The sequence below is a fragment of the Lucilia sericata genome, unplaced genomic scaffold (genome assembly GCF_015586225.1).
Source record: "Lucilia sericata isolate MDLA Ls3-8-SP2 unplaced genomic scaffold, ASM1558622v1 Contig002755F_arrow, whole genome shotgun sequence".
NCBI lineage: Eukaryota > Metazoa > Arthropoda > Insecta > Diptera > Calliphoridae > Lucilia > Lucilia sericata.
Window position 1 is genome coordinate 13,416 of NW_023996468.1, and position 12,250 is coordinate 25,665.

Consider the following 12,250-nt stretch of genomic DNA (forward strand, 5'->3'; position numbering starts at 1 on the left):
ATACAAAAAAATTTTAAATTATAAATAAATTTCACTTTTTAAATATTTATTTTCTTTCGGCTAAACATATGAATAAGATTTTTTGTAAAATACTCACTTTTAGGGTTAACACTAAACAAAATAACGCCAGCCAATTTGATCTATGCCTATGTTGTCGTCCCATTGTGTGTGTATGTGTGTTGTGGTTTTAAGAGGGGGGTGTGTGAAAAAAAGTAGATAGGGAGATAGTTTTAAAGATCCTTAATTTATACCGTAACGTCCGAAGTTTTGGATGAACATAAATAAAATGCACACACAATTTTTTTAACTGTAATGAGAAAGAGAAAAGAAAACTTATTAATCAATAATTTATTTAACATTTTTGAAAGATAATTGTTTAAAATTTTAACCTTTTTTTATAATATTTAATGTGAGCCATTACTTAAATTTTTTTAATTTTTATAATAATTTTTAATTTTTTTTTTGAAAACAAATCAACTGAGAAAAAAAGTTTCACTCTATAAAGTTGTTTTTCTTTTTTTATTATTTTTATTATTATTGTTGTTACTGTTGTTTTTCTTTTCTTTTTTTATAATTTTAAATGTATCTTTCGTTTTTCTTTTGATTTTATTATTTTTCTGCGTTATTTTAAACTTAAAGTAGATGCTTCGAACAAGTCTTGGTTACAAGTGAATGTTGTTAGTTGCTTGGTTTATTAGCTGTGGCTAAAAGAAAGCTGTTAACTTGACAGTTTTCTAAATATACATACAAACACTCATAAAATCATAGTAATAATGAGGCGCGAGATGCCAGATTGTAAGTTATTTTCAAAGACTTATTGAAAGTAAGCAAAATCTCCAAAAGATCTTTTATTTGTCATTAAGAGTAGTTAGAGGTGTTAAAAAGTTCAAGTTTGATTGCAAATTCCTTCTGATAAGTTATTGGAACCAAGTGTTCGATAGTCTATCGCCGAAATAGAAATAATTTTGAAGGATTCCTGCACATTTAAACAAAAATAAACACGTATCAAGGTTTTGTTGTTTGTTGTTTATCTTTTCTAATCTATTTGGAGAGAACGATCTCTTCAAAAGAATCCTAAGACATGCATCAAGATTGAACAAAGAGCAGATTAAATGTTATTGACTGAACTTAACTGTATATTGCTACTATAACTAAGAGATCGAGAGACTTTGGTTTTTATGAGATATAATGATGGATCAGTAACTAATTCAATGAGAGAAAGAGACATATATTTCAATTTCTAAAAAAGCTGCTTTAAAAAAAGAATAGAAAAAATCGTCTTTTGGCGCCCGTTATAGATTCGCAAGAGATATGAGGGAATGATTACAATGCTACATTCTAGGATATATCAATTATGGGTTTCGATAATAATAATTGTATAGCTGATGAATTGGCCAAGACAAACACATTAAAGGGGAAAGATCAAAACCGTTTTGGAGCTTGAAGCTTTATTTCTTGAAGCTTCAAGTTAATCCAGTTGACACATAATTAGCGTTTCTGGGATATGTCGATATATCTTTATTGCCCAAGATACCTACGTTAAAGGAGAAAATCAAATCCTTTTAAAGGGATTTATAAAGCTTTACTCCTTGTAGGTTCGAAGAAGTTGTTCAGAATATATCTCAAATCCATCCATATCATTGTCGCAGAATCTGGTTGCCTTAATTTAGAAGTATCAACTGTTGATCCCTTCTACCTAGAAGGTTTAGTTTTTACTGCAAATCGATAACAACTTTCAACTGTTTTTTTGATTAAAACTAACTAAGCAATCTCTCTCTAACTTTTCAAAACTCTGAGCTTTTATATATGTATGTTGATCCATCCATTCATCTCATTATCAGAGAAACTGGTTGGTTTTATTTGGAAATTTCAAGTGTCGTTTAAGGGATCTATTCTTGCTCGTGGGTTCTACAATGGGTTCAGCTTTTCTTGCTAATCTATAACTACTGGTTTTTGTTTAAAACTGACTAAGCAATCTTTCTCACTATATTTTTACAACATTGAGCTTTTATATATGTGTAATGAATAAGTAAAATTAAACATCGGTTTATTCGATCCTCGAACTTATCTGGATACATAAAAGGTAAAGAGATTTCAATTTTTATGACGAGGTATCTCGAATGATAGAGAATTAAGTGTTTAAAGTGATAAAAAACTTGGTTTCTATTATTGTGAGTGAGAGAGTTGTATATAGAGACTACGGTTGTCGATCCAAAGATCTTTGGACGATGTCATCGTATAAATGTTGTATCCCAGCTATATTTTATATCGTGAATGTTTCGAGAACTGTTCATTCATAATAGTTGGTGTTTATTCTATCCTAATAACTGGAAATTGTTTACAAGTTCAATAATGTTTTCCAATAATAATATTATGTTCCATTCTCTTCCCATTTTAGTTTAAAAACGAGGAAAAAATTGCTTGGTTCTCTAAACTGTTCATTCACAATATCTAAGTTTGTTTGCAACACTTGTGAATTGTTTACACAAAACATTACCACTTTCAACTAAAACATTTCCCCGTTAACTGGCAACTCGTTTACAAATAAATCATCACAACATCTTATCTTAACACTCTCTAACTTTTAAACACACTCATTGCCTCTCTTAATTCATAAATTTTAAAACTAGCAAATTATTCTCTTAAACTTTATAGTTTATTATGATTTTAGACTTCTTTTTAAAGTTTTTCGTTTTTTTATTTTATGGAGAGACAACATTGACTCTAGACTTTTTTTTAAATACAGTCATAAAACATCTTTTACCATGTGCTAAAGTTATTGGACAAGACAAGTGTGCTATTAACCCAAAGAACAATAATGCAGCAGCAGCAATAAAAAACAACAGCAACAAATTACTAACAGCACTACTACGTCTGCTGCTGCTGCTGCTACAGCTATTCCATTTATTCTTTTTTACTTTAACGTTCTTTTTGTTGTTCCTGCTTCTAATCAGCTCACGTGTTTATAGTTTATTTATTTTAGTAATTTTGTTGTTGTTGTGAGTATCTGTGTATGTGAGTTTAAAAGACAATTTGTTTGCAAGAACCTCGCCAGACAATTTGTTGTGGCTGCTGGGATAGAACTAACTTTGTTGTTGGCTTTTATTTCGAACAGTGGCCTTGTTAACAACTTCTAAAGTTTGCTACTGCCACTACAACAACAACAACAACAATTTAATGTTAAACATGACACGTTAGTCATATTATGTCTGGTTTTTATTTATTTCATTCATTCATTTAATTTTTACTCATAGTAAATATTGTAGTTCTTGCTGTATTTAGGTTGAAAAGGTAAGTGTTTTTGTTTTTTTTTCTCTTTTCTAGTTGTTGGAGACGTTGGTTTATTTATTATGAAATTCATGGGAATTATTTAGCATTTCATGGAGTTTACAGTGTGAAAGGAAGTCACAGTTATTTTGCATACAGTTTTTACTTTCTTATGTAACAATTTCTTGGATATAGTCATTTATTTTGTTTGTTTTTGTGGTGTTTTATTTAAATATTTATGTAAATGAAATTAATATTAACATTAAGTCTTTAATTTACCATGAATATTCATGAAAAATCAAAAGACTTAGAAAACGAACTTGTTTTAATGTTATGCAATAATTTTGCTCGAGAGTTTGTTATTAATTTAAAAATTAATCTTTATAAAAGTTCAAAAAGTTTTCTCATTGTCTGATTATGTTTTATCATAACGATAAATTGACATTTTACATACAAAAATTATTTTAACCGGCAATATATCCACCTGTTAAACGATAATCGGAGGTTGCGATATTGGCCCTTAGTAATTTATTTAGATTTAAATAAAACATTGAAATTAAATAAAATGTTAGAAATTTTAATTGGAAAATCTTATTTTTAAGTTTTTTTTAAATAATTTTTATAAAATTTTGGAAATTTTCCTAAGAGGGATAATTCAATTTAACAATTTGTCATAAATTGTATTTTAACTTGAAAATATATATAAAAATACGAAATTTTGAAAATTTCCTTTGTATAAGTAAATTTTCCTTAGAGGGAATTTTTATATTTTGGTAAATTTTTAATAACTTTCTTTAATATTGTTATTATTTAAATATCAACAATTTTTGAAAGTTTCATTTACATATTTTATAAGAATTTAGAAATTTCCCTTCTTTTTTAAAAATGTCCCTTTAAGGGAATTTTTGGTTTTCGAAAAATTTATATTAATTTTTCCATAATTTTGTTTAAATTTAATTAATAAGATAAATTTTTCACCAATTTAGAAATTTCCCTTCTTTTTCAAAAATTTCCCCTTAAGGAAAATTTTAGTTTTTGAGAAAATTTTATTAATTTTTCTATAATTTTGTTTAAATTTAATTAATAAGATAAATTTTACACAAATTTAGAAATTTCCCTTCTTTTTAAAAAATTTCCCTAAAAGGAAATTTTAGTTTTACAGACAATTTTATTAATTTTTCCATAATTTTGTTTAAATTTAATTAATAAGATAAATTATAAACCAATTTAGAAATTTCCCTTCTTTTTAAAAAATTTCCCTTTAAAGGAAATTTTAGTTTTCGAGAAAATTTTATTAATTTTTCCATAATTTTGTTTCAATTTAGTTTATATGAGAAATTTTGCAAAAATTTAGAAATTTCCCTTATATTTTAAAAATTTTCCTTTAAGGGAAATTTTAGTTTTTGAGAAAATTTTATTAATTTTTCCATAATTTTGTTTCAATTTAGTTTATAAAAGAAATTTTGCAAAAATTTAGAAATTTCCCTTATATTTTAACAATTTCCCTTTAAGGGAAATTTTAGTTTTTGAGAAAATTTTATTTATTTTTCCATAATTTTGTTTCAATTTAGTTTATAAAAGAAATTTTATACCAATTTAAAAATTTCCTTTATTTTTAAAAAATTCCCCTTTAAAGGAAATTTAAGTTTTTGAGGAAATTTTATTAATTTTTCCATAATTTTGTTTCAATATAGTTTATAAGAGAAATTTTACAAAAATTTAGAAATATTACTAATATTTTAAAAATTTCCCTTAAGGGAAATTTTATTATTTTTTTCATAATTTTACTTCAAATTAATTAAATAAGAAAAATTTAAAACTAGTTTAGAAATTCTCCATATTTTTTCCCTTTAAGGAAAATTTTAGTTTTTGAAAAATTTATATTAATTTCTGTATAATTTTGTTAAAATTTAATTAATAAGCTAAATTTTACAAAAATATAGAAATTTTCCTTATATTTTAAAAATTTCCCTTTAAGGGAAATTTTATATTTAAAGACAATTTAAGTGTATTTTCATTAAAATTAAAAAATATTGATCTATAACTCCCAAAATATTTGTCATATTCAAAATCTCCGCTGCCTGCATAAAGTGAAAATATGATTTGTTTGAAAAAATGTCAACATCTATAACTCGTTAGTTAAACAAAATTAAACAAAACAATACAAAATCGATTGTATTTTAAACATTTTTCGATGACAATCACTACGAATACAACTTGACCGGCCACTTAAAACAAAAGTCAATGGCATGAGTTTTGAAAAAAAAAAAAAAAAAAAAAAACAATTTCCATAAAATGTGAAAGGTCAGTTAAGACAAATAAAATACATAGTATTTGAATTAAAGAAAAAACAACAACAACATAAAAAACAGTCACCATAAAAAACTTTCAATACAAAAGAAAGAAAAAGAGTCTCAAACATAATTTCACTTTAAAGCGTTTCAAATTTCTGCTGGTTTTATGTTTAGGTTTTTGCTTAATTTCAGAAAATTTTGTAGAAAAAAATAGCATTTTTATACAAGCGACCTTTACGTAATAAATGTTTGTAGACCAAAGAATTGTTTAACTGAAATTTCTGGGATTTTTTATTTATTTTTTGTATTAACAAATCGAAGATTGAAAATAGTTTTATGAAATAATGGACAATCTATTGAGATAAATGTATGAGTAAGTACTTGGGTGATATTAAATCTCCCTTGTTGTTGGTAGTTTATATTTCAAAAAAGTTTCTTTCTATTTTTATTATTTTTACTTTGAAAACAAAATGTTAGTAATACTTGCTAGAAAGAAGCCAATTGAGACAAACCAGCGGCAATAGCAACAGCATATTTTTGGTTTCTATTGTTTGCCATTCATTGTGTTAAATAAGCGCTTTCAAGCAATTTTGTGTTTTTTATGATTACGATTTTTGTTGTTGTTGTATTTTAAGATGTTGTGAGACGAGTAGATAGTGTTTTTTTATTTGTTTTGTTTATTGTTTAAACAACACTATTTTTTGTCTGTTTTTTTTCTGAAGTTTAAGTGAAAGTTTTTTTCTTCTTCTACTCAAGGTTTACGAAATGGGAAGTACGTTTACATTCAAGGGATTTTTGTTTTCTGTTACTTATTGTTGTGTAAAATATTTCACACATTTCTGTTTTTTTTTTTTTTTTTCTTTAAATATACTGATATTTTTATATGTATTTATCTGTATTTTTGTGTCTTATTTTGTTTAGATTTTTGAAATCAAAACAAATATTTACATTTTTTTTTTTTTTTGCATTTTTTTAGAGTTTGATTCAATATTTGCATTTTATTAAAAAAAAACAAAAAGTGAAATTTAAATTAATCATTTTTTCATTTGCAGAATCTTAAACATTTTTTTGAGCTTCGTACTTGAACTTTTTGTAAATAATTTTAAAATAATGATGAATATCAAAGTAGCCTATAGACTAGACTATAGAATAAACTGGACTACAGACAAGACTATAGACTAGACAATAGACTGGACTAAAGACTATTCTATAGCCTAGACTATAGACTAGACTATAGACTATACTATAGATTAGACTATAGACTAGACTATAGACTAAGCTACAGGCTTGACTGTAGTCTAAACCATATAACATACTGTACACTAGACTATAGACTAGACAATAGACTAGATTAAAGACTATACTATTGACCATACTACAGACCAAACTATAGCCTAGAATATAGAGACGTCTATAGACTAGACTGTATACTAGACTATAAACTAGACTATAAACTAGACTATGGACTAAACTATAGACTAAACTATAGACTAAACTATAGACTATACTATAGACTGGACTATATACTAGACTATCGACTATAGTATAGATTAGACTATAAACTAAAAACTAGACTCCAGATTAGTCTATAAACTATACTATAGACTAGAATATAAACAAGAATATAGACTAGACTGTATACTAGACTATATACAAGACTATAGACTAGATTATAGACTTCACTATAGACTAGACTGTAGACTATACTATATTTTAAACTATAGACTAGACTATACAATAGACTGTAGATTAGACTATATTATATACTATAGACTAGACAATAAACTAAAACTCGACTTAAGATTAGTCTATAAACTATACTATAGACTAGACTATAACCAAGACTAAAGACTAGACTATAACCAAGACTAAAGACTAGATTATAACCAAGACTAAAGACTAGACTATAGACTAGACTATAGACTAGACTATAGACTAGACTATAGACTAGATTATAGACTAGACTATAGACTAGACTATAGACTAGACTATAGACTAGACTATAGACTAGACTATAGACTAGACTATAGACTAGACTATAGACTAGACTATAGACTAGACTATAAGACTAGACTATAGACTAGACTATAGACTAGACTATAGACTAGACTATAGACTAGACTATAGACTAGACTATAGACTAGACTATAGACTAGACTATAGACTAGACTATAGACTAGACTATAGACTAGACTATAGACTAGACTATAGACTAGACTATAGACTAGACTATAGACTAGACTATAGACTAGACTATAGACTAGACTATAGACTAGACTATAGACTAGACTATAGACTAGACTATAGACTAGACTATAGACTAGACTATAGACTAGACTATAGACTAGACTATAGACTAGACTATAGACTAGACTATAGACTAGACTATAGACTAGACTATAGACTAGACTATAGACTAGACTATAGACTAGACTATAGACTAGACTATAGACTAGACTATAGACTAGACTATAGACTAGACTATAGACTAGACTATAGACTAGACTATAGACTAGACTATAGACTAGACTAAAGACTAGACTATAGACTAGACTATAGACTAGACTATAGACTAGACTATAGACTAGACTATAGACTAGACTATAGACTAGACTATAAACTAGACTAAAGACTAGACTATAGACTAGACTATAGACTAGACTATAGACTAGACTATAGACTAGACTATAGACTAGACTATAGACTAGACTATAGACTAGACTATAGACTAGACTATAGACTAGACTATAGACTAGACTATAGACTAGACTATAGACTAGACTATAGACTAGACTATAGACTAGACTATAGACTAGACTATAGACTAGACTATAGACTAGACTATAGACTAGACTATAGACTAGACTATAGACTAGACTATAGACTAGACTATAGACTAGACTATAGACTAGACTATAGACTAGACTATAGACTAGACTATAGACTAGACTATAGACTAGACTATAGACTAGACTATAGACTAGACTATAGACTAGACTATAGACTAGACTATAGACTAGACTATAGACTAGACTATAGACTAGACTAGACTATAGACTAGACTATAGGCTAGACTATAGACTAGACTATAGACTAGACTATAGACTAGACTATAGACTAGACTAGACTAGACTATACTAGACTATAGACTAGACTATAGACTAGACTATAGACTAGGACTATAGACTAGACTATAGACTAGACTATAGACTAGACTAATAGACTAGACTAGACTATAGACTAGACTATAGACTAGACTATAGACTAGACTATAGACTAGACTACTAGACTAGACTATAGACTAGGACTATAGGACTAGACTATAGACTAGACTATAGACTAGACTATAGACTAGACTATAGACTAGGACTATAGACTAGACTATAGACTAGACTATAGACTAGACTATAGACTAGACTATAGACTAGACTATAGACTAGACTATAGACTAGACTATAGACTAACATAGACTAACTATAGACTAGACTATAGACTAGACTATAGACTAGACTATAGACTAGACTATAGACTAGACTATATACTAGATAATAGACTAGATTATAAACTAAAAATTAGACTCAAAATTAGTCTATAAGCTATATCGTAGATAAGACTATAAACAAGACTATAGGCTAGACTGTTACATAGTCTAGACTATAGTCTTGTCTATACTCTAGACTAAACTACAGACAAGACAATAGACTAGGCTATAGTCAAGACTATATGCAGTACTAAAGTCTAAATTCCAATCGAAAGTTCGAAAATATTCAAATTAAAACTGATTTTAAAGTAAATTTAATTTAAGTCTATACAACTTTAAATAAAATTTAACTTAATTAAAAATAAATGTATTTATTTAAACTTCTCAATTTCTTATTATGAACACAATTTAAAAGAAGTGTCTACAACAACTTCAATTTATTTTTAATAATAAGAACACCTTTCCAAATTACTAATTAAGAGCATCACACTTGCTATCTCCATGCAAACTGTTAATTAAGCTTTTAAAGCTAATTAAGAAAAATTAATAATTAATAAGCTTAATTATAAAATAATTTCCAAAAATTATACATTTATTAGTGTATTTTTGGGTTAAAAGCACAGCACAACTAAACAAAAGAGTTAAGCAACAAACTTGAAAATAACTTTTTTAACAACAAATAGTTTTTTAATTATTTCATAAAACAACAAATTCAAAGAATTTTCTCCTTTTCTGTTGTTATTGTTGCTGAAATTGTGGTAATTTTAATGATAGTTTATATATATTTTAATTAGTTAAAAAGCAACTAGATGCTTTTGTTTTTGTGGTTTTAACCATAAGCTGTTATGAATGTTGTTATTAATATTGTTGTATTTTGTTCAAAAACCATTAAAAGTTTTGCTAACAGCTACAACAATAACTACAACAATTTAACTTTTGTGATAATTTTTTTTCTGTGTTGTAGTTGTCTTTAGCGGTTTTTAAACGTTTTGCTATCTATAAATCGTTAAACCAAAAAAAAAAAAAAACAAAACAACAGCAACAACATAAAAAAACGCAGTTTAACAAACATAAACAAATTGTGGCAAGGCAATCTTTGTTGTTTTTTCACTTTGACTTCATTATCATACTACAAACACAATTACTTACATTTGTATACTTGTTTGTATGTTTTTTTTTAGAAAAAGAAAAAACTCTTCTACATAAACGGCAAAAACTGCTCTTGGTCTGGAGCAATATTTGGAGTGGAAAGGAGTGTTTTTTTTTTTCGTCTTAAAAAAATCAAGCAAAAAATCTACAACAACCACAAGCAACAAAGTTAAATTAAAACATGTGCAAGAGTATGTGAAAGTGAAATTGGAATTTAAATTGAAATAATCATTAAATATTGTGTTTTTATATTAAAAATAAATCGAGAAAAATTATAAAAAAATTATAATAAAGTTAACAAACACAACAGGAGATTGATTTATGTTATTTATTAAGAATTAAAATATGTATTAAGAAATTTTATTAAAATATAAAATTGAATAGCCTAAACTATCGACTTGACTATAGATTAGACTAAACACCAGACTAAAGTCTAATGTAAAGACCAAACTATATACATAGACTAAAGTATAGTCAAGCCCATAGACAATAATATATGACAGCAACTATACTCTAAACTAGGCTGTACACTAGATATTAGGCTAGACTAGGCTAGTCTATAGACAAAACTATATACTAGACAAAACTATATACTAGACTTAAGACTATATTATAGACTAGACTATAGATTACACTATAGACTAGGCTATAGACTAGACTATAGACTAGACTATAGACTAGACTATAGACTAGACTATGGACTAGACTATAGACTTGATTATGGATTAGACTATATACTAGACAATAGACTAGACGATAGATTATAGCATAGACTAGAGTGTAGACTAGACTATACACTAAACTATAGACTAGACTATAGACTAGACTATAGACTAGACTATAGACTAGACTATAGACTAGACTATAGACTAGACTATAGACTAGACTATACACTAGACTATAGACTAGACTATAGACTAGACTATAGACTAGACTATAGACCAGACTATAGACTAGACTATAGACTAGACTATAGACTAGACTATAGACTAGACTATAGACTAGACTATAGACTAGACTATAGACTAGACTATAGACTAGACTATAGACTAGACTATAGACTAGACTATAGACTAGACTATAGACTAGACTATAGACTAGACTATAGACTAGACTATAGACTAGACTATAGACTAGACTATAGACTAGACTATAGACTAGACTATAGACTAGACTATAGACTAGACTATAGACTAGACTATAGACTAGACTATAGACTAGACTATAGACTAGACTATAGACTAGACTATAGACTAGACTATAGACTAGACTATAGACTAGACTATAGACTAGACTATAGACTAGACTATAGACTAGACTATAGACTAGACTATAGACTAGACTATAGACTAGACTATAGACTAGACTATAGACTAGACTATAGACTAGACTATAGACTAGACTATAGACTAGACTATACACTAGACTATAGACTAGACTATAGACTAGACTATAGACTAGACTATAGACTAGACTATAGACTAGACTATAGACTAGACTATAGACTAGACTATAGACTAGACTATAGACTAGACTATAGACTAGACTATAGACTAGACTATAGACTAGACTATAGACTAGACTATAGACTAGACTATAGACTAGACTATAGACTAGACTATAGACTAGACTATAGACTAGACTATAGACTAGACTATAGACTAGACTATAGACTAGACTATAGACTAGACTATAGACTAGACTATAGACTAGACTATAGACTAGACTATAGACTAGACTATAGACTAGACTATAGACTAGACTATAGACTAGACTATAGACTAGACTATAGACTAGACTATAGACTATAGACTAGACTATAGACTAGACTATAGACTAGACTATAGACTAGACTATAGACTAGACTATAGACTAGACTATAGACTAGACTATAGACTAGACTATAGACTAGACTATAGACTAGACTATAGACTAGACTATAGACTAGACTATAGACTAGACTATAGACTAGACTATAGACTAGACTATAGACTAGACTATAGACTAGACTATAGACTAGACTATAGACTAGACTATAGACTAGACTATAGACTAGACT

At 27.5% G+C, this 12,250-nt stretch overlaps 1 long non-coding RNA gene across 1 annotated transcript in view; it reads right to left on the reverse strand.

Annotated features, from left to right (window-relative positions):
- Window positions 1-97: 97 nt before the first annotated feature.
- Window positions 98-12,250, reverse strand: part of LOC119614279 — a 27,888-nt gene continuing 15,735 nt past the window's right edge. The window contains exon 3 of the long non-coding RNA XR_005232316.1: window positions 98-307. This is a non-coding gene — a long non-coding RNA (uncharacterized LOC119614279). The remainder of the gene's footprint in view (window positions 308-12,250) is intronic.